This window comes from Lepus europaeus, chromosome 3, assembly GCF_033115175.1.
Source record: "Lepus europaeus isolate LE1 chromosome 3, mLepTim1.pri, whole genome shotgun sequence".
NCBI lineage: Eukaryota > Metazoa > Chordata > Mammalia > Lagomorpha > Leporidae > Lepus > Lepus europaeus.
Window position 1 is genome coordinate 44,952,854 of NC_084829.1, and position 24,163 is coordinate 44,977,016.

Genomic DNA, 24,163 nt, shown 5'->3' on the forward strand with positions numbered 1-24,163 from the left:
TGTGATCTGTAGGCATATAACACAAAGATGTGATCCTCAGGTCTGTCAACAAACACATGGAGACACATTAAAGTCACAAAGAGGCAAACAAGTGTTAGTTTTTACTTTACTCCAAATAAATAAGAAATTAACCTTTTTGCATCTCTTAGTTCCAATCTTATAGGGATATATAAGTTCAGTGTTATAAAAGATTCTATTCTCTTTCTTGCTAATGTATATGATCTAAATATAAAAAGACATGGACCAAAAGGCAGTTTAAGAATCACTGAGCATAAAAAGTGAGGTGAACAAGAGGAAAGCTTGGCAAACACGAAGCTGAACAGCCCTAATGGTGTATAATGCTAACTGCTTAAATTGGCTTTCACCTTTGTGAGCTATAAATCAAAATAGCACCTTTGGAAAATAGAAGAAGAATTTATGAATCGTTTGTTTTAACTGGCCCTATTTAAAATGAACGTTTATAAAAATCATTTTATATTATATTTCATTTTCCTGATGTTCTGAAACTGAATTATGTTCTCCAAATGTTTTCATGAACAAACTTAAAATACATATATGGCTATTTTGTGAGACTGAATGAGGCACAATATAAAAACAAGATGATTAGTCAGTCATTCCTCAAAATGCCCATTGGATATCTCTTCATTAATTTCTGCAAACACATGACTCACTAAAATGTCACATCTTCGTCAACATTTCTTTTCTGGCTACTAGTCAGAGGCATTTACTTATAGAGAGCTTCCTATTATATCACTTATCATCTAATCAAAATTGTTTATTGTGCACATATAAAAAGGACTTCAAAAAGGTAGTGGAAATAGAATTAAAAGACAAAACTGAAAAATAAAAAAATAAAAACTTTATTTCTCAACATAAGTGCTATCAAGTTCAAGACCCTTTTGAGCTCATTTAGCCAAGCCCTAGAGAACTGAGGGTCCCGGTAATTTAGCCATGTCAATGCAATCTTTTTTACATTACTAACTGAAATAAAGGGGGGTGAAGGGCCCTTTAAACATATTTTTTTTTAGTTTAGGAAACAAAAAGAGGTCAGAAGGAGCCAAATCAAGGCAGTAAGGTAGATGCCTAAGGATCTACCATCAAAACTAACATAAAAGCGTCCTTGTTTGATGAGCAGAACAAGAAGAAACATTATTGTGGAAGAAAAGGAATCTTTGATGAGGTTTCCCAGGCATTTTTCTGCTGAAGAGTTGGCTAAAGTTCTCAAAATACTCTACTAAGCAGATACTACAGTTGTTTCTCCAGAAAGTCAACAAGCAAAATGCCTCCATCAGCCCCCAAAACTGTTGCTACGACCTTTACTCTTCACTGGTGTGTTTTTATTTCATGGACTCTTCCACCTCTTGGTAACCACTGCTTTGATCATGCTGTGTCATCAGGATTGTATTGGTAAAGCCATATGTTTCATATCCTGTTCCAATTCTCTGAAAATTTGCTTTAGTATCTTGATTCTGCTTGTTTAAAATTTCCATTGAAAGTTCTGCTCACTTGCAGCTGATGTAAATACAATTTTGGCATTCATCAAGCAGAAAGTTGCTATATTTTAACTTTTCAGTCAGAATTGTGGAAGGTGAACCAAATGAAATGTTTACTGTTCCTGCAGCTAACTGCTAGTCTTCTTCAACTAGGGAAAAAATGTTGAAAGTTTTTCTCACAAATGAATGCAGATGGTCTGGTGCTGCTTCATCTTAAAACCAGTTATCCATTTGTACATTGCTGATTTCTTTGCAGCATTTTCCTCATAAAGGTTTCATAAAGCATCAGTGATTTCATCTGAGCCTCACCAAAATTCAGTGTTTTTTCTTGCTTCTAGTTTAACAGAATTCATGTTGCTCTGACAGAGCTTCTTTATAAATTGTTGTCTTATCCTTAATGCCTCAAACTAGACCCTATTCAGACATGTCATAGTATGTTAGTATGAGTTTACTTCAGTGCAAAAACTCATTGAAATCTTTATTGCATAATCCATATTTTCCAGGAAACTTTTAAAGATCCCTTACACACATGGATTTCAAAACATTTTGCACCAAAAGAAACTTATTCTTTATTTCCACTTTCCATAAACTCTTTGTTGTATCCTCATTTATGTGCATTTGTGTAAGTGTGTGTACATGCACAATCATTTACTACTAGATTGAGTGCCTGTGGCACAAGAGTTTCTTATTAACCTTTTTACATCTAGCATCCAGGGTTCATGAGTTCATTGAGTAAACTAACAGATATTTGAAGGTATCAAAGAAGAATACCTGGAATTGGCTGGCGCTGTGGCTCAATAGGCTAATCCTCCGCCTTGCGGCGCCAGCACACCGGGTTCTAGTCCCGGTCGGGGCGCCGGATTCTATCCCGGTTGCCCCTCTTCCAAGCCAGCTCTCTGCTGTGGCCTAGGAGTGCAGTGGAGGATGGCCCAAGTCCTTGGGCCCTGCACCCCATGGGAGACCAGGAGAAGCACCTGGCTCCTGCCTTCGGATCAGTGAGGTGCGCCGGCCGCGGCGGCCATTGGAAGGTGAACCAACAGGAAAGGAAGACCTTTCTGTCTGTCTCTCTCTCTCACTGTCCACTCTGCCTGTCAAAAAAAAGAAAAAGAAAAAAAAGAATACCTGGAGTCAGGCTCTTGGGTATACCCAGAAGATATGGGAAATGGAAAATACTGGGTAATTTACTTATTTTGGAATCCCAATCTTTTGCAACTATATTTAGAATTTTTATAAATTATAATAAAAATGGGTGAGTGTACCTTGAGAAATAGACATCTAATTCCATGACCAAAGCTTCTGTGTACAGGTACCAGTTAGCCTTATATGACAGCAATGAATTTATTCCTAGACTGGTAGATTTCCTTGTTAGTATTTAATTTAGAGTCTTTGAGAGGAAAATGTCACAAAGTTGTTCCTATTGGGAATCACTAATACAACTGACTTTTATTTTGCATGTGATAACTTCAATCTAATGCTTCACATGTGTCTAACACTGGTGGTTAGAGCTACACACTTTATTTTTTTTTCTTTAAAGATTTATTTCTTTATTTATTTGAAAGACAGAGTTACAGAGAGGCAGAAGTAGAGAGAGGGAGATGTCTTTCACCCCGCTGGTTCACTTCCCAGATGACTGCAACGGCGGGAGCTGAGCCAATCTTTAAAAAAAAAAAAAAAAAAAAAAACACATAGGCACAAGAACACAATGAAACACTTCTTCACCAGTTAAGATTGTAATGATTAATATGCTTCTACTTGGAATACCCACATACCATATCAGAGCAATCGGGCTCATGTTCCAGCTTCACTCCTGATTCCAGCTTCCTGCTAATGCACACCCTGGGAGGCAGCAGGTGATGGCTCAGGTGGTTGAGTCCCTGCCACCCATGTGAAAGACACAGGTTGAGTTTTTGGCTCCTGGTTTTCCTTGAACAGTCTAAGGGGTAGCCAGCATTTGGAGAGTGAACCAGGGTATAGGAGATCTCTCTCTCTCTCTCCCTCTCTCTCTCTTTCAAATTAAATAAATAAATATTTTAAAAGAAAATGCCAGTGTTAGTCTGGTATGGAGAAATTGGAATCCATGTACATTGCTGTAGAAATACAAAATGGTGGCATCATTATGGAAAGTATTTGGTTGGTTCCTCAAAAAGTTAACCACACAATTACCATATGACCCAGCAATCCTACTTATACACACAAACAATTGAAAACAGAGACTTAGATACTTGGACGTCAGTGTTTATTGTAGCAGTATTCACAATACTCTAAAGGTGGAAACAATGGAAGTATTCACAAAAAGATGAATGGATAAACAAAATGTGGTCTACACGTATGCTTGGATACTATTGAGACATAAACAGGAACGGATTGGGAAACACACTACAGCGTGGATGAACCGTGAAAACATTATACTAAGAAAAGGACAAAATATTGTATGGTTCCACTTATATAAAATACCTGGTATAGGCAAACTGATCAAGACAGAAAGCAGGTTAATGGTTACCAAGAGGTGAGGGGAGATCCAATGGGAAGTTACCACTTAATGTATACAGAGTTTCTATTAGGTATGAAGAAAGTACTTTGAAAAATATTATTCAGCAATAAAAAGAAATGAGCTATCAAGCCACAAAGACATACAGGAACTTTAAATACACATTGCTAAGTGAAAGAAGTCAATCTGAAAATGCTACATAACTGTCTGTTTCCAACTATTTGACATACTGGAAAAGACAAAACCATGCAGACAGTAAAAGGATTAGTGGTTGCCCGGAGTTAATGCTGAAAAGGAGAAGTGAGGGAGAAGCAGGGGTATTTTTAGGGCAGTACTGTTATTTTGATTGATGCTATAATGGTGGCCACATATCACCAGACATTTGTCAAAACCTCTAAAGTGTATTTTGCGCATCATTTTTAACAAATATGCCACATTATTGCAAGATGGTAATAGGATAAAAGAGGTGGGGGAGAAAGAAAGTACACAGAAACACCCCCACTGGTCTTTTCCTTCTTCTGTCTACCTAAAACTTATGAAAAAAAAAAAAAAAACAAGGAAAATTTTAGAATGGTGGTGATGGCTATGTAACATTATTAATGTAATCAACACCACCAAATCATATACTTAAAAATGGCTAAGTTAGGTTGGCTATGTGACACAGCAGCTTAAGCTGCTACTTGGGACACTGGTAACCCATATCAGATTGCCTTGGAGTCCCAGCTGCTCTACTTTCTGTTAATGTGCCTGAGAAAGCAGAAGATGGCCCAAGTCCTTGGGACCATGCCATCCAGATGGGAGACCCAGAGGGAAGTCCTGGTTCCTGAATTCAACCTGGTCTAGACCTAGCTTTTGCAGGCATTTGAAGAGTGAACCAGAGGGTGGAAAATTTCTCTCTTTCTCTCTCTCACTTTCTGTCTCCTTTTCAAGTAAATATATATTTTTTTAAAAAATGGCTAAATAGCTGATTTATGTTATATATATTTTAGTGCAATAAAAAAGTCATGGACCCTGTTTTAATTCTATGAGTCTCAAGAAAAAATGCTAATATTAAGTCATAGTACAGCACAGTAATCAATGAAAATTCTTTTGGAAAAAATTCTTGCATGAAGACTTTATTTTTGAGGCACCCTCTATGGAATCATTCTGTCCAAAAAACAAACAAAAAAACCTCTTACAACTAAAAAACACAGGATATAAAACAACAAAGAAACATAGGAAATTTCTGAAATGTGGGAGAAAACATCAAGGCTGGCTGCATAGTGACTGGATCTTACAATCCCCATCACGGGTTATAAGACAGTACAGGAAGGGGCTTAAGTCCTTGGGCCCCTGTACATGGGTGGGAGACCCGAAAGAAGCTCCTGGCTCCTGGCTTTGGATCAGTGCAGCTCCAGCCATTGTGGCCAACTGGGAAGTGAACCATCAGATGGAAGACCTCTCTCTCTCTCTCTCTCTGCCTCTCCTCTCTCTGTGTAGCTCTTTCAAATAAATAAATAAATCACTGAAAAAAGAAGATAAACTTTATCTTATTAGGGAGTTTATACGTCAGTTTTTAAAACATGCTATGTGATATAATAGATATAAAATAAATTCTTTAAAAGAGGGGGAAAAAAAGAATCACTGTATACCAAGAACCAGGAAGTCATAACATGAATGAGAGAGAAAACAACTAATATAACAAAACCAAGATGACAGTGTAGGCATTCGGTCCAGCAAAGATACGTGTTTTGAGGCCCACTTCCCCTATCAGAGTGCCTGGGTTTGATATTTGGCTTCACTCTTGATTCTAATTTCTTGCTGATGTTGACCCTGGGAGGCAGCGAATTACACTTCAAGTGTTAGGTGCCACCAGTGTAGGAGACCGAGGTTGGGTTCCGAGCTCCTGGCTCTGGCCTGATCCAGCCCAGGCCATTGTATACATTTGGGGAATGAGCCAGCAGATGGAGGTGCAATTGCATTCCACCACCCCCTAGCCTCTTAAATAAATACCATAAAAATTTTTTTAAAAATAAGATTAATCGAATGATACGATTATCTGATAAAGATTTTAAAGTATTATCACACACATGCTTCAAAAAATTAAAATTCTCTTAAAATACATGAAAAACAAAATCTCAGTAAAGAAATAGAAATTTTTAAATAAGTAAACAGAAATTATAAAACTAAGAAATACAATAATCAAAATGAACTCACTGCACATTGGTTCAATGCTAAAGTGGAGGTGACAGAGGAAGTCTTCAGGTCCAGGTGGTTTCCTAGTAGAACTCTAACAAATTTATTTATTTTTAATATTTACATATTTATTGAAAGGCAGAGTGAGAGTCACACACACACACACACACACACAGGGAGGGAGGGAAAGAGAGAGAAAGAATGAGAGAGAGACAGAGAGAAAGAGATGTTCTATTATTGGGCCAGGCTGAAGCCAGGAGCCAGGAACTCCATCCATGTTTCCCTTGTACATGGCCCAAGTACTTGTACCATCATCTGTTGCTTCAATAGTGGGAAGCTGGCTTAGAGGTGGAATAGCCAGGACATGAACCAGCACTCCAACATGGGATGCCAGCAATGCAAGCAGCAGCTTTGCCCTCTATGCCACCAGCCTGGACCCTCTAAAAACATTTAAAGCAGAGATGACATGTAATAAGGCTCAAGACACACTACCCCCAAACATTTGACCCAGAAAGAATTTGAGCAAACCTTAAAAGAACAATGGCCATTCTCATCCCTCCTCCCCAAAACAGACCAAACCTGGAAAGGATTTTCTGCCCTTCCACTGAAGCAGGTCATGGGCACTCATCTGACAGATACATAGACCCCTTCTCTGACAGGTGCTCCCAGAGTACCTGGAGGAGAGGACCATCCTGATCTCTTGAAGGCAAAGGGTCACAGACAAGAATCTAGACAGATAGACAATGCTGAAGTTTCCTGTAGTTCATTACAATTAGGTCATATTTTTCTTATCCATTAATACTTCTCCATGATTATTCATTCTTCACCAAACCTAGCATAACAAGTATGCATTTCTTTCGGTCTTCCTTTCCTTGAGAATGCTCCCATGTCAGGAAAAACATCTATTAAATAAATTTATCTTTTCTCTTATTAATCTGTCCTTTGTTACAGGGTCTTCAACCATGAACCTGGGACATAAAGACAGATTTCCTTCTCTACAGAAGTTTTACACAATATGTGCCAAAAAACAAAGGATGAAGGGAAGCTTCCAAAGTGGCTTCATGGCTGGTATTTCTCATAGTAGAGTCAAACAACAAAAGCAAAACAAATAGAGGGGCCAGCACTGTGGCACAGCGGGTTAACACCCTGGCCTGAAGCGCTGGCATCCCATATGGGCGCCGGTTCAAGTTTCAGCTGCTCCACTTCCAATCCAGCTCTCTGCTATGGCCTGGGAAAGCAGTAGAAGTTGGCCCAAGCCCTTGGGCCCCTGCACCTGCATGGGAGATCCAGAAGAAGCTCCTGGCTCTTGGCTTCATATCGGTGCAGCTCTGGTCGTTGCAGCCAATTGGGAATGAACCATCAGATGGAAGACCTCTCTCTCTCTCTCTCTGTCTGCCTCTCCTCTCTCTGTGTAACTCTTACTTTCAAATAAATAAATAAATCTTAAAAAAAAAAATACATGTGCCAGCACTGTGGAGTATCTGATAAAGCTGCTGCCTGCGATTCCAGCATCCCACATAGGTGCTGGCTGCTTCACTTCCAATCCAGTTCTCTGCTATGGCCTGGGAAAGCCATAGAAGATGGCCCAGGTCGTTGGGCCCGTGCACCTCCGTGGGAGACCCAGAAGAAGCTCCTGGCTCCTGGCTTCAGATCAGCCCAGCTCTGGCCATTGCAGCCATTCTGGGAAGTGAACCAGCAGATAAAAGACCTCTATCTGTCTCTGTCTCTGCCTCTCTGTAACTCAGTCTTTTAAATAAATAAATAAGCCTTTAAAAAAATACCCTGCTTCCCTAAGCTTGGGTATTTAACCTTTTAAAAAATACAAAAAGAAACGACAGACCAATACTTCTCAATATTTAGATGCAAAAATTCCCAACAAAATATTAGCACATCATAACTAGTAATATATAAAAAGTAGTATACACAATGACTAGAGGAATTTATATCAGGCTATTAAAACAGTTGTAGGGACCAGCGCTGTGGCTCACTAGGTTAAATCTCCGCCTGCAGTGCTGGCATCCCATATGGGCATCGGGTTCTAGTCCCAGTTGCTTCTCTTCCAGTCCAGCTCTCTGCTGTGGCCCGGGAGGGCAGTGGAGGATGGCCCAAGTGCTTGGGCCCCTGCACCCACATGGGAGGCCAGGAAGAAGAACCTGGCTCCTGGCTTCTGATTGGCACAGTGCCGGCCGTGGCAGCCATTTGGGGAGTGAACCAATGGAAGGAAGACCTTTCTGTCTCTCTCTCTCACTGTCTATAACTCTACCTGTCAAATAAAAAAAAATAAATAAACAGTTGTAAATCAATCAGTGTAACCCACCTTATCAACAGATGAAAGAGAAAAGATGATTACATAATTGATGGGAGAAAAAGAACCCAACATAATCCAACATCATTTCATGACAAAAACTCTCAGCAAATGCTTCTTCTGATTTTTTTACTACAATGCATAGTGTACTTCAACAATCACCACCTTTAAATAATGATAATATGACAAGTGGAAATAAGTACAATGAAAGAAAACTAAGCAAGCTGAAGAAAGAAATAAGGTAAGAAGTGTTATTTTAGATAAAGTGGTCAGGGAAATCATCTCAGAAGGGGTAGTACTGGGAGAGAACTGTGTGAAATTACAAAGTCTCTGGGAGGGTCAGGAGACAGCATTCTAGGAAGACAAAGGGGCAAGTGCAAGGGTATTTTGGGGAGTGCACAGTGTATGTTTGGGAATCTGAAACCCAACCTTTTTGCCTTTTGCTTCAGATCACTCTCCATTGTAGCACACTGTGCATCTCAGTGCTAACCAGCTTTAAACCACAGTATTCATTTTTGAAAGTATTTGGGTCTCACCTCATTGCAGTATTTTTGCTTTGTTATACTGTTAGAAAAATTATTCACTGAATAATCAGCCCTCTTTAAGATGGTTATATCACTGGTATTTTCCTGGAAAGAACTTAAAAATTTAATAAATATGGGACAAGCATTTGGCACAGTATTTAAGATGCCACTTGAGACACCCACATATCCTAACAAAGTGTCTACCTTAGAATCCTGTCTTTTTTTTTTTTTTTTGATTATTCATTTAAAAGTCAGAGTTACACACAAGAGAAAGACAGGCAGAGAGAGAGAGAGAGAGAGAGAGAGAGAGAGAGAGAGAAAGTTCTTCCATCGCTGGTTCACTCCCCAGTCGGCAGCAATGGCTGAAGCTGTGTCAATCCGAAGAAGCCAGGAACCAAGAGCCTCCTGTAGGTCTTCCCATGTAGGTGCAGGGGCCCAAGGGCTTGGGCCATCTTTTACTGTTTTTCCAGGCTATAGCAGAGAGGTAGATTGGAAGTAGAGCACCAGGACTTGAATTGGTGCCCACATGGGATGCCAGAGCCACAGGCAGCAGCTTTACCTACTACGCCACAGCGCTGGCCCCATCTCCATTCTTGATTCCAGCTTCCAGCCAAGGAACAACCTTGGAGGCAGCAGAAGGTGGCTTGAGTGGTTGGGTCCATGTCCTGCACATGGGGTACCTGGTTGAGTTCCCAGCTCCCGACTTCTGCCTGTCTCAAACCAGCTAGTATAGTCATTTGGGAACTAAACCATAACTAAGAGCTCTCTGTCAGGGTTGGCACTGTGGCATAGCAGGTAAAGTCACCACCTGCAGTGGCAGCATCCCATAAAGGGTGGCCTGGGAAAGCAGTAGAAGATGGTCCAAGGACTTGGGCTCCTGCACCCATGTGGGATACCCGGAAGAATCTCCAGGCTCCCGGTTTCAGATCTGTTGTGGCCATCTGGGGAGTGAACCAGTAGATAGAAGACCTCTCTCTCTGCCTCTGCCTTTCTGTAGCTCTGCCTTTCAAATAAATAAATAAATCTTTTAAAAAATAAAAAAGAGCTCTTTGTCTCACCTCTACCCTCAATCCTACCTTCTAAATAAATAAAACATGTTTTTTAATAAAATAAATGAAAGATCATTTGTCTTATTTTCCCAAAAATAAAATTTGATCAGGCAAAAGCAAATTTTACATGTTAAAAACATTGGGAATGGGTGGATGTTTTGGCACAGATGGTTAGGATGCTGCTTGTGATGATGGTATCCGACAGCAGAGTGCCGGTTCAAGTCCTGGCCGCTCTGCTTCTGCACCAGCTTCCAGAAATGTGCCTAGAAATACAGTGCATGAAGGCGCAAGAGCTTAGGCCCTGGCCCCCCACAAATGACAGAGTTCCTGGCTCCTGGCTTCAGCATGGCCCACACTTGACAGTTGCAGCAATCTGGGGAGTGAACCAGCAGATAAGAAGTCTTTCTCCCTCTATCTCTCCATCTCTCTGTCACTCTTTCAAATAAATAAATAAATGTTTTTTAAAAAACACACAAGGAATCTAAATAAATGTTTTATATAATTACTGTATCATCAATGCCCTTATATAGTAATACTAACACTTTTCTTTCTTCTATAAGAGTTAGAGTGAAGTAAATGCAGTTTTCATTTAGCCCTTCCATCAATTGTAAGAAATAAAAAGCTTTAAAAGCTACCCTTAACAGTTTCCTATTATATGGGAATGATGAAATACATCATGTATGGACTAAAAAACTCTATAAGGCAAAAATAAAGTATTCAAAGAAGGAGAATAAACATATGAGGAAATACAAAACAAGCTATGTAGAAATTTAATCTTCACATTTTCAAAGTGCAAAACACTTAAAGAAGATTTTTTTTTCTCCTTACCATGTTCATGAATTGTAATTTGGCATAAAATACTCAGAGCCTTAAATCAGAAGCAAAACCTTTGAAATATCAGTCTCTGAGATGAAAAACATAATTTTAATATGAATATATTTAAGGCTCATCTCAGTTTAACCAATAAAAAATATTAAGTTCTCATCAATCCAAGATGTCAGAGAAATATGGTTCCCTTTTTTAAAAAGAGCCTCAGAAAAGTTCATGAGCCAATCCCACTCATTTGGCCACACCTATCAAGGAAGTCATAAGATAGCTCTGAATAAGGAGAACTGCAGTGGCTATTTATCAGAAAAGGGAAACTAAGATTTCTCTATCCATCCCCCCAGCTAAAAGACCACCCAAAGACATTTCCACTGGTTTAAAGCTTAGAAAACAAAAAAGGAAGCCCTCACCACCAAAGAAAACAGCACTGTTTCCAGAATAATACATTTGTGAAACAAACCCGAAACCTTACCTTTGATACCCCCTTTTTACAGAAGAAAAACAGAATGCTTTTATTTTGATTGGAAATCCGTTATGTAATAGCCCCATGTTCCTTGATATCTCAAGCTATGTGTAACATAACTGATCACTTTAATAACTACAGGATTGGAAACATTTTCTGAAGTTACCACAAAAAAATATTTTTTTTTTTGCTTATACCCATACCAAAACTTTAAACTTTTTAGGTTTTTATCCTCCCTCTGGTACTAGGCCAAGGGCATTTCCGAGTGCATGCAGCTCCAGGGCACCGTTTTCTTCAAGAAGGCTGTGTAATGGCATTCTGAGAGCTTTAATAGGTGTTCCAAAAGAACAGGTTCCATTATCAAAACCTTGAACCACGGCACTAAACAAATAACATTGGTTTCTATACTATAAAAACTTGTTAAAAGTTTTAATATGCATTACATATCTCTAAGCAATAACACATACTATGAACTATTTCCCACAAAATAAGTGACTAAGGAATAAAAATGTAATGGCTTAAAAAAATCTATACACATCTTGAAAAATATTCACATTCCATGAATACAGTAGGGAAAGTAATATTTTAAGTGAAAACTAAATTGAGGCCTAGTGCCCTGGCCCCTTCCCACATGGTGCAGGTGCTCATCTTGGGCTCGGGGCTGACAAGAAGCTTGTGCACTGCGCTGCTGAGGAAGCAAACGAGCAGTGCTTTGTACCTCTCTGTGTGGGACAACGCTGGTGACTCCGGGGAAAGAATGACTACAACCAGCAGTCCCCATAACCCACAATGCACAGCAGACTTAGGTGCTCAGTACATCACCTACACTCGATATTATGCAAAAAAGCACCCAAGTTTTTATGATGAATTGTTAAATCATGGCATTTTGAAACCTCTGACTGCTCCTATGGAAGAAATGGTGATGAAAGAAGGAGATTGTAACTTTGTGGCACCTCAAGGAATTTCTTCCATTGTTAAACATTACTTGAAAAAATCAGGTGCAGAAGTCTACTTCAGACACTGTGTAACCTAAATCAACCTAAGAAATGAGAAGTGGGAAGTCTCCAAGGAAAAAGGCTCCCCAGAGCGTTTTTGATCTTGCTGTCCTCATGATGCCAGTTCCTCAGATTCTGCAATTTCAAGGTGACATTATGAACTGAATTAAGGTGACGCTGGCTTCATATAAGAGACCTTTGGAACTCATAAGAGAGTTTGGTAAAAGGATCCAAAATTAACAAAGAAAAATCAATAGCCTTTGTATATACAGAAAATATCATGGCTGAGAAAGAACTTTCAAGATCAGTCTCATTCACAATAGCTCCAAAAAGAATTAAAAAGTTTGACCAAGGATGTCAAAGATCTCTACAATGAAAATTTCAAAACACTAAAGAAAGAAACAGAAGACATTAAAAAAATGGAAAAATCTTCCATGTTCATGGATTGCAAGAATCAACATCAAAATGCCCACACTAGGGAAAGCAATTTACAGATTCAATGTGATCCCAATAAAAATACCAACAGCATTCTTTTCAGATCTAGGAAAAATGATGCTAAAATTCATATGAAAACATAGGAGACCCCAAATAGCTAAAGCCAACATATACAACGGAAACAAAACCAGAGGCATCACAATACCTGATGTCAAGACATACTAAAAGGCAGTTAATAATCAAAACAGCCTGGTACTCGCACAAAACAGATTTATAGATCAATGGAACAGAATAGAAACTCCATACATCTACAACCAAATAATCTTTGACAAAGAGCTAAAATCAACCTCTGGAGGAATGACATTCTCTTTTAACAAATGATCTAGGGGAAACTGGATCTCCATGTGCATCCCGAAGTATGTAACTAGACCCATGCCTTACAAGTTACTCAAAAATCCACTCAAAATGGCTCAAAGACCTAGATGTATGCCCCAATACCCTAAAATTACTAAAGAACTTTGGGGAATTCTGCAACACATTGGCATAAGCAAAGACTTCTTGGAAAAGAACCCAGAAACACAGCTAGTTAAGGCCAAAATTGACAAATGTGTTTACATCAAGCTGAGAAGCTTTTGTGCTGCAAAGGAAACACTTAGCAAAGTGAACAGGCAACCAACAGAATGGGAGAAAATATTTACAAACTATGCAACTGATAAAGGCTTAACATCCAGAATCTATAAAAGCTCAAGAAATTCAACAGTAACAACAACAACAACAAAAACAATCCAGTTAAGAAATGGGCAAATTCAAATGGCCAATAGACACTTGAGAAATCACTCAGGATCACTACCCATCAAGGAAATGCAAATCAAAACCACGGTGAGGTTTCATCTCACTCTAGTCAGAATGTCTAACATACAGAAATCAACAAATGAAAACTGCTGGTGAATATATGGGGAAAAAAGTACCCTGAACCACTTTTGGTGGGAATGTAAGCTGGTCTAGCCACTGTGGAAGATGGTTTGTTGATACCTCAGAAATCCAAGTTTAGACCTACCATATGCTCCAGCCATCCCATTACTGAGAATTTACCCAAACCAAAAGAAATCAGCATCAGAAAGAATTATCTGTATCCCCATGTTCATTGCAGCACAATTCACAATATCTAAGATATGGAATCAGGCCAGTGCCATGGCTCAACAGGCTAATCCTCCGCCTAGCAGCACTGGCACACCAGGTTCTAGTCCCGGTCGGGGCACCGGATTCTGTCCCAGTTGCCCCTCTTCCAGGCCAGCTCTCTGCTATGGCCTGGGAGTGCAGTGGAGGATGGCCCTAGTGCTTGGGCCCTGCACCCTAATGGGAGACCAGGAGAAGCACCTGGCTCCTGGCTTCAGATCAGTGCGGTGCGCTGGCCGCAGCGCGCCGGCCACAGCATGCCGGCCGCAGCATGCCGGCCGCGGCGGCCATTGCGGGGTGAACCAACGGCAAAGGAAGACCTTTCTCTCTGTCTCTCTCTCTCACTGTCCACTGTCAAAAAAAAAAAAAAAAAAAGATATGGAATCAACCCAGATAGCCATCAACTGTTGACTGGAAAAATAAATTATGGTATATCTACACTATGGTGTTCTACTCAGCTGTAAAAAAAAAAAAAAAAAAAAAAAGAAAAGAAAAAAGAAAAGAAATTCTGTCTTTTGCCACAAGATGGATGCAACTAGAAATAATTATACTTAGTGAAATAAGCTAGTCCCCAAAAGACAGATCTCATATGTTTTACCTGATTTCAGGTAAATAATAGAGTACCTGAAATGTAATGTATTGGAGTGACAGACATTTTTAGATTGAATGATTATTTACAGCCCTTGTCTCTTCTGTTGAGGAACAGTGCTTTTGTTTGTTTGTTTTCATACTGCTATACTAAGTGTGTATGATCATTAAGTAAACTGAAAATAGGTCTGTATAAAAATTAAGAATGGGGATGTGAGAGAGAGGAGGAGAGAGGGATGGTACATGGACGAGAAAAGGATAGGAGGGGAAGTGTCATTATGTTCCCAAAGCTGTATATATGAAATACATGAAACTTACATTACTTAAATAAAACTTAAAAAGAACTAAAATGAATGAAGGATCAAACTGACCCAAAGAAATCAGTAAGTCCAATCTAAAGCTTCCCAAAACAAAACACACCACATGCCTTCAAATCTGACATTTAATTTTTACAAATGATTTCACAGTTTGAAACTCTGGATACAGGCCAATTCTTTGTGCTGAAACTTATATGAACAAATAGTAGTAAAAGACTTTTTTGGGTTATTTTCATTTGGATCACTACATTGAGTTGGGAGTGGTCAGAATAAAAACAGATATTAAGCATATCTAGGGGGCTGGCACGGGCTCACTAGGTTATCCTCCACCTGTGGCACCGGCATCCTATATGGGCACCAGGTTCTAGTCCTGGTTGCTCCTCTTCCAGTCCAGCTCTCTGCTGTGGCCCGGGAGGGCAGTGGAGGATGGCCCAAGTGCTCAGGCACCTGCACATGTATGGGAGACTGGGAAGAAGCACCTGGCTCCTGGCTTCGGATCAGCACAGTGCCGGCCGTGGCAGCCATTTGGGGGGTGAACCAATGGAAAGAAGACCTTTCTCTGTCTCTCTCTCTCTCTCTCTCTCTCTCACTGTCTATAACTCTCTCTGTCTCTCTCTCACTGTCTAACTCTGCCGGTCCAAAAAAGGTCATGGTTTCCAGGAGTTGAGAGGAAAGCAAACAGGAATAAGTGGAGTACAGTAGATATTTTAGGGCATTGAAACTATTCTTTACGATATTAAAATGCTGTATTTATGTCATTATACTGTTGTCCAAACCCAAAGAATGGGAAACACCAAGAATGAACTGTAATGTGAACTATGGACTTTAGTTAATAACAACATAACGTTGGCTCATTAACTCAAATTGAAACTATGAAAAGGGGTGCAGGTGGCAAAGGTAGAAGGGGTTTACGGGAACTTTGTATTTTCAGATTATTTTCTATTAACATAAAAATGCACTAAAAATAAAATCAATGTGGGAATTTCAAGAGAGGAAAAAAGTAACATACACTCAAGCTTTATAAAAATATTATTTTTATCAAATCTCAAATCCCACAGTAAGGCCAAGTGTTAAATATTTGTATCATCCACTCATCCACTCTCGCAGAAGCAGAGAGAATACTATCTCTCTCTCTCTCTTTTTTTTTTTTTTTTTTTGGACAGGCAGAGGTAGTGAGAAAGAGAGAGAGAGAGACAGAGAGAAAGGTCTTCCTTTCGTTGGTTCACCCCCCAAATGGCCGCAACAGTCAGTGCGCTGTGCTGATCCGAAGCCAGGAGCCAGGTGCTTATCCTGGTCTCCCATGAGGGTGCAGGGCCCAAGGACCTGGGCCATCCTCCACTGCCTTCCCAGGCCACAGCAAAGAGTTGGCCTGGAAGAGGGGCAACCGGGACAGAATCCGACATCCCGACCGGGACTAGAACCCGGGGTGCTGGCGCCACAAGCGGAGGATTAGCCTAGTGAGCAGTGGTGCCAGCCGAGAATACTATCTTAACATGCCCACTGTCCATAACTTAAAACAATTCAGGTTATTAAAGCAAAAATTATTAAAATACCTACTTTGTAAAATTGATGTCATTAAATTTTATGCCTGCTACATGTCTTTAACATATTTTATTGCAGTCACGTCATATTCACTTATTTTACTGAGTAAACTAATGTCAGGGAGACTGCTTAAGAGGGCAAATATTAGCTCACTGAAAGCTATGACACAGAAGTTCTCTCTTTGCTTAGTTCAATGCTTCCATTTTCTAAATCCTTCAATTTAGATTTGTTGGAAATTGATACTCCCAGGATGTTTCTAAAACCTTTTGCAGGCACTCCTTTGAATTCTCTTAGTCACTTAGTAAAAGGAGGGATCAAGGTTCTGATTCTGGCATTATGGATCCTGAAAATGATACCAACTTATCAGGGTTTCTGGGGAGAAACAATGCCTCCAATTCACATGACATTTTGATTTATGAAAACAAATGGAATTAGAAGATAGGCTCATTTTTAAAAATTAGAGACAATTTCATTGGGTATTAGTAGATCCTTACAGTAAGGGGAGAATGGATAGAGGGCAAAGTCTATGTGGAAGTTTAACCACCAACCTGTTTTCACAACACAGAAGATTCTGTCAAACTTCACATTTTATAGTCTACAGTTTGAAAATATACATTATAGAAAGAAATAAGTAACTCATCATATTTACTATATTTTGCATAAAGCATTTACCCTTGCATCCAGGAGAAGCATTATTTATAAAACTTGGTTAACAAGAAAAAAAAAATCAACAACGAATAGTACTTAAAAGTCTTCGGGTAGTATAAGGACAAAATATTGCTATTATATACATAGCCACTTAAATGTATGCTTTATTAAACTAATTGTTTAAAAGAAAATACAAAAAGTCATAAATTTAAAGAGAAAACCATTCTAGTGCCTATTGTATTGATGGACAGTTGTTTTCCAGCAAATAAATAAATAAATAAATAAAAGGTAGGGTAAAATCATCATTCAAACCACTATGACTAAACTGTCTCTCAAATTAATTGGGAGTAAAAAATGGTTTATTTTCTAACAGCTTCATAAGTACAGGTGACAAAATGTTTTAGTTATGTACACACATATTCACAAAAGCTGTGAATCAATCTGGCATCAAAGCTAATGGAAATATACATTTAGTTCTACAGTAAATATACTGTGGTATGCAATAAAACAAATGTAATTGTAATTGAAAGGAAATTAAACTGAAGTTGCTGTGATATTTTTCTTTGAAAGGCAGAGAAACAAAGACAAAGTTCTCCTATCAGCTGGTTCACTCCTCCCCAAAATCCCACAGAAGCCGAGGTTGGACCAGGCCAAAGTGAGGAGCTGAGAACTTAATCTGGGTCTCCCACATGGGTAGCAGGGATCCAACCATCTGCTGCCTCTTAGAGTGCACATTAGCAAGAAGATTAGTTAACCTCTTCTGGAGTGAAAATTAGCAGGAACGTGGAATCAGAAGCAGAGCCAGCGCTCAAACCAAGCATTCCAATATGGGATACTGGTAACCCAAGTGGTACCTTAAGTACTGCACCTTATACAGCGTATCAAATGTCCCCTCATGGTATTTTCATTACATTGATATAAATAAACCCAACTTAAACCCAATCTCATCCTGCGTAGTATTTATCTAATCTCATACTGTTTAACAATTTTTACTCGAAAGAGGTAAACTGATCTGTAGTAGATTTATCTATACGTAGGCTACTTTCACAGAAAAGGCATGTTACAATGTTTAAGCTACGTACAAAGACTATAAATGTTAGCAAAGTGTTTTGAATGTGGATTTAATTTTTGGAACTTTGCAAGTTTTCTATAGTATTTCCTATATAATTAAAATTTTCTATTAATAAAAAACACTGACTTGGCAGCCAAAGCCTCTTTAATTGTGGCAAACGAATAGGAAGGATGGATACAGGATATGGAATGAGGCTAATTTAATAATTTTTTTAAAAAGGCCAAATAATGCCTTGATACAACAGTTCCATATAACTGGAATAGATGTCTCAAGAAACGGAGTTATCTCAAAGAAAATGACAGCAATAATCAGAACTTTCCAACCTGTGCCCCTTGGAACTAAAGCCACCAACTGAATACAAATGTATAGAGTTTAATCCCTGCAATCATGGAGTAGGCTGGGTGGAGTCAGAGACGTTCAAGAAATCCCTGGTCTGTAGTCTGCTGTCAGGAGCAACCTTGTGTTTTTACACGCACGGCCCTATGACTACTACCATTTACACCTGGGTCACGATGTGTAAAGGATTACAAGCCACAGGGAAGGAACATGTAACAAACTCTTATCCCACACTGGTCACATCAAAAAAAAAAAAAAAAAAAGATTTATTTTCAGGAGTGAATAGTCTATGATGTTAAATTTAAATCATTATTTTGATTGTGATTGATACTGCAGATTTGTTTTTAATTTCTAAATTTGCTTTAATAGTAGCATTAGATTTAAATGCAATATAGAGTCTCTATCTGGAACTTCACGCTTGTAGATATTTCTATAACTTTAACAAAAAATGCTTTCAGTTAAAATTGGAGCTCACCAGGACTTTATTTTCCCTCTTCTAATGGTATCCGCACAAAAACATTACACTGAAAAACCTGGGGGACCAGCAGTGTGGCATAGTATGTAAGGTTGCCTGCAATGCCAGTATCTCATGAGGTGCTGATTCAAGTCCTGGCTGCTCCACTTCAGATTCAGCTCCCTGCTGATGGCCTGGGAAGGCAAGGGAGATAGTACAAGTGCTTGGGCCTCTGCACACAGGTGGGAGACCCAGAGGAAGCTCCTAGCTCCTGGCTTCCATATGGCCCAGTGCCTGCTGTAGCAGCCATCTGGGAAGCGAACAAGCAGATGGAAGATTCTCTCTCTCTTTCTTTCTCTCTCTCTCTCTCCTCCCCCCACTATGTAACTCTTTCAAATAAGTAAACGTTAAAATAAAAAAAAAAAAAAAAAAAAAAAAGAAAAGAAAGAAAGAAAAACACTTGGATTAGTGGGTATGGAGTTAGAGAACAGTAATTTGACTCTCAGGTCTACTACTTACAAATGTAACCTGAGTAAGGTATTGGCCTGCTCTCTCAGCCTGTTTTCTCATTTGTTAAGACAGGGAAAGTGCTTGTCCAAGGAAGAAAGTTGGTGAAGAATCCATGCATATAAAGTGAGGAAGCCCATTACCACAGATATAGTTGGAAACGTTTACAATTTAGCAAAGGGAGCCAACACTAGGATGCTAAAATGTATGTTTCACAATCTATCAAAAGTATACATTAAACTAGTTTAAGTGATCTAATCCATCACAGATGAAAGGCAACGGAAGCCTGACTTTAAATTATATCTGTGACAATATCTCATCATTTAAAAAGGGGGTGGGGGCATTTATATTGCTTTAGAAGGACTCCTACCATTCTAAAAATACTGCCCCGCAGCTGTTTAAAATTTATTTTTTTAGACCATAGCACCACTGTTTGGTTGTTTCCAATTTCTAAAACCACAAATAGTAAAAGTGTACTCAGTCTACTGCAAACATAAATAGCAAATGCACGCTTCAGCACTTTTTAAAGGATATGGAAATTGGCAACAAAAATGCAGTTCATGTTGAAAATTTACGACAGCTCTGCCATATTTCTTCAGAAATACAATCAGGTAAAAATTAGGAAGATCTCTACCAGCTGGGTGGTATTTTTATGTTTTTTTACTTATATTTTCACTAACTGAAAGACTTCCATTATGCAACTTTTGGCACTTGATAAAATAGAGCAATAGTACCTTTGCTAAAACCACAGTTTCTTTGGTTATGTTTAGCATTACACAAACATCTTTCACCTTAGATATCCTTTTGCATTAGTGTTTAATTTTAAATTGACTAAAGGGAATATCTTTTTTCAGAAAATTATGCTTTCTGGATATCATTAGGAACAAGAATTGTACTTTCATGATTTTTCAAAGATTGTGTGTGTATTTCAATTATTAAGCATTTGATTCTATAAAAATATTATAAAAGCTACTGCTAAAAGACAAAAGTATGAACATGATTCAGGGAGATAGAAAAGACTGATTTACTGAATTGCTAATTTTTTAAAAAATTAGGAAAATAATTTGTTTATAAATATGCAAGCCACAACTTGGATTTTATGTCTCTTCACTGTTATCTAAAATAACACATCCTTTCTTCTGAGGAGAAGAAAGAAAAGGAAAATAAATATTCCTGGTGCAAAAGGTTAAAGTAAATAATATACAATATTAAACTCAATAGTAGAGAAAAAAAGCTTTGTCACTACTAATAATTGTTTAGTACTTTTAGTTCTCATTTCAATATTAAAAGTCCTACCGCTACAGATTTAAGCTGGTTTTGAAGGGCCAGTAGAGGAATACTGAAAAATTATGTCTTAACCTTTCAATGCATTCAATAAGGAAGTTGTTAACAATGACAATTATTAAATAAATGAAGAAAAGGTGGCACTTGGTCATTTTTGATCATTTTTGCACTGTATGAACTTATTTAAATGAAGGATACAAAATCTGGTGAACAATATTACCTATTATGATTTAATTATCTTAAAAGAAAAGTAAATCCACTAAGGAATTTTTAAGTGGTTCCTGCTCTACATGGTGTTTCCTTTCTATATGCATTTTTATCAAGTATACTTAAGCAAAAATCATTTTCAAAGATTCACTAAATACATGCATATTCAATTGGATGAATATATTAAATGTAATTTACATAATATATGCTTTTTAAAACTCATAAAAATAGTATCAGAATTCAAATTAAAATATGTAATGTAACAAATTAAAGGTAAAATGAATTAGAAAGACAAAATTTCTGCAGTACTTTGCAGAAAAAACTGACTTCTATATATTTTACTGTACTGAGAACAAGAAAATCAAGACTACAAAACTATCATGCTTTGTATTTCAGGCCGCCAAATATCGTATCAACAGTGCTACTCTCCCTATATTTTCTAACAAGCATTAATTTTTTTAAGTAACTGTTTTTTGAATTCACAAACCAGAAAAAGAACCTAATTTTCAAAATTTTAAAAATCATCCAAATTACATTATAAATTCAGAAACATAAAATGTATTCTTCGCATCTGCGACTGGCATCTATTCAGACTGTAAACTATAATAAGCATTCAAACTTCATTTATTCCTACTTTGAATTCTGCTTAATACAAACTTGATAATGTTACATCACTGCATTTCTAGAGATTATCTCAAACCCTCTCAATTTATCTTTGGGTCTGCTGAACAACACATCATCTGAAAGGTTAGCTGCTTTGAATTGCCTATTATTACTTTAAAATGATACTTAATCACATTTTCCAAAAATAAAAGCTAGTCTAATCAATAGGAAGGCCAGGAATAAAACAATATTTTTAAAAAAAGCTTTTCAAAATAGGAATATATATTCTAGTGATGCAGTTTTCTGATTTGAAACAGGATAATTTAACAAATTTCAAGTATCATTTTGTATTCAGCAACAGCATGAAAACAAAGAATGAAAGCATAAATGTTACCTCATTTGCTATAATATTAAGTTCTGAGATGGAAAGAAATACAGAATTAAACACTAGCAGTTAATGGAACATACAAACCTCAAAATCTGAAACTTAGAAACAGTCCTCCTAATACTTTATGAAAAGTATACTTTTGGTTAAAATACTTTTTAAAAACTTAACCATGAAAAAAAATGTAGAAAAAGAAAAGACTCAGTCCCAACACATTACAATAATTTGCTGAAAATTCCATTCAAGAAAGTAAATTAAGTTTCAGAATTGGGGAATAGCAACCAAAAATGTATCAATGTCTTATCTATAATAACAGCTACACACTTAAAAAAAATCCATATTTAAGTTGATGAAATAAATTAGTTTTGAAGAAAACTAGAATGATCATTAGGGATTTACAGTAGTTGACATGGATGGTTTTTGACCATTAAGAAACCACACTCTCAAATTCTATCCATATCGTCCTTGAGTTACTTCAAGTTACGTCATACTACCTGAAATTAAAGCATCTGGAGCACTAATGTCTTAATTATCACTGCCCTGAAATAGCTACTATTATTTTTTAGTAAACACATTAAATTCTAATCATATCTATTATTTTAAGCTCTGAAATAGGAACCTAAGTCTTGTGATTAAAAGTATAGAAAAACGCAAGATTACCTACAGATAATAATTTATTGCTTACACCATTAGATCCCTTACAAATACTTGTGTTACTTCACAGCATTTTATAAATCTTAAGACCTGAAATAGTAATTATATTTTGAGTAGTGCTTTTATATAAAGTCTGTTGTCATCTTTGGAGATATGATTCTTCTAAAATTAGAAATCCATGCAATTTTATATTCAAAATATATTGACCTAAAGATAGTGAACTGTACTTACTTATTGATATATCAGATTAAATTAAAATAGATGGTTAATGGCTTTCTAATATACAGATGTAGGTCTATTTTTCTTTATCAGGAGAAATATTTGAGCTTAATTTTTAATTATTTTTCACACTATTCAGAACTTAAATTGTGTACAAATAATGAGATATGCGACTGACACCGGTTATCTGAGGAATTACCAATTAAAGCATGAACCTTCACAGTTTAATACCTTAAAAGCTTTTATGAAAAACATAATTTTTGCACATTTACTCACACAACATGAAGATCATTTCCCGGGATCCTTATAGAGAAAAAAAGTCACTTATTTGGAGCAAAGAATATACCAAAAATACTTGGTAATTCAATAGACTACTCTTTCTACATTATGGTCAGACAACAAACCCTACCAAATACTGAAGACTGACATTTGTAGGTAACTCAATAGCTAGATGATAATTCTTCAGTAGTTTCACAGTAGCATAATTTTTCACATTACTTAAAACCACTGTTAAACCTATAACACATTTTCTGTTTCATTGTGGGTATTTTTTTGATCTTTAACCCTAAAAGGACTATCTTTTATCTGTCAGCAGTAACAAAAAGCACTCATAACTCAAAAAAAACTTTTTGCAATGCATGACTTTGAACTCAGATTTTTCAAAGATCAGTTAAACATTATGTTTCTTTAAGACCGGAGCCTTATTTATGTGAGTCTGTGGCTTAACTGACAAGAATTTTTCTGGTCCAGGGAAAGTTAGTCAGTTTGTATCTGAAATACCATAATCTAGCTTCTATCCATACAGACATCTGCAGTAGAACTGCTTAATCAAACAGCTCTATCCTCTATCAACCAAATAGAGACTGGAAGAGTCATTATTCACTACAACCAACCAGAGAAAAATGAAAAGTAGAATGATGGGGGAAAATAAAACATTTCTGATCTCAAAAATTGATTTCAATATATCCTTAATGTAACATTTCAATTCAATCCAGCAAATATTTATAAAATATTTATAAAAACCCTAATAGAGGAATATAATGAATGCCATATTATGGTGATATCATAGGCCTTCTTATAAGACATCTAGAAATTTGTTCTTTAATTGTATTATTGTACAAAATGCTGTTTATATACTGCTGCATATTTTTGTCTGATTTTTCTAAAAAAAATTACCAACGCTAAGTGAAAGTTAATTTTTCCGATGTTAAGCGAAAACAAGATGATTTAATGCATTAATGAAAAACCCACAAGCAAAATGTTCAATAAAACAGTTAAAGCATATCCTTTTTTGATTTACTTTTTTAAAATGAATAAACTTATCAAGATACCAAAATCACATATGTTTAAGTGCAGTTGATACACTAGGCTAACATATGTAAACATATGAAATATGCTAATACTGCTGATTATGTGCAA

General features: G+C 37.3%; 1 protein-coding gene and 1 pseudogene across 2 annotated transcripts in view; one reads left to right on the forward strand and one right to left on the reverse strand.

Moving 5' to 3' along the window:
• Nucleotides 1-24,163, reverse strand: part of SUPT3H (SPT3 homolog, SAGA and STAGA complex component) — a 493,606-nt gene that overhangs the window by 307,387 nt on the left and 162,056 nt on the right. The gene's annotated exons all lie outside the window — the stretch shown is intronic.
• Nucleotides 11,954-12,482, forward strand: LOC133756891 (renalase-like; annotated as a pseudogene).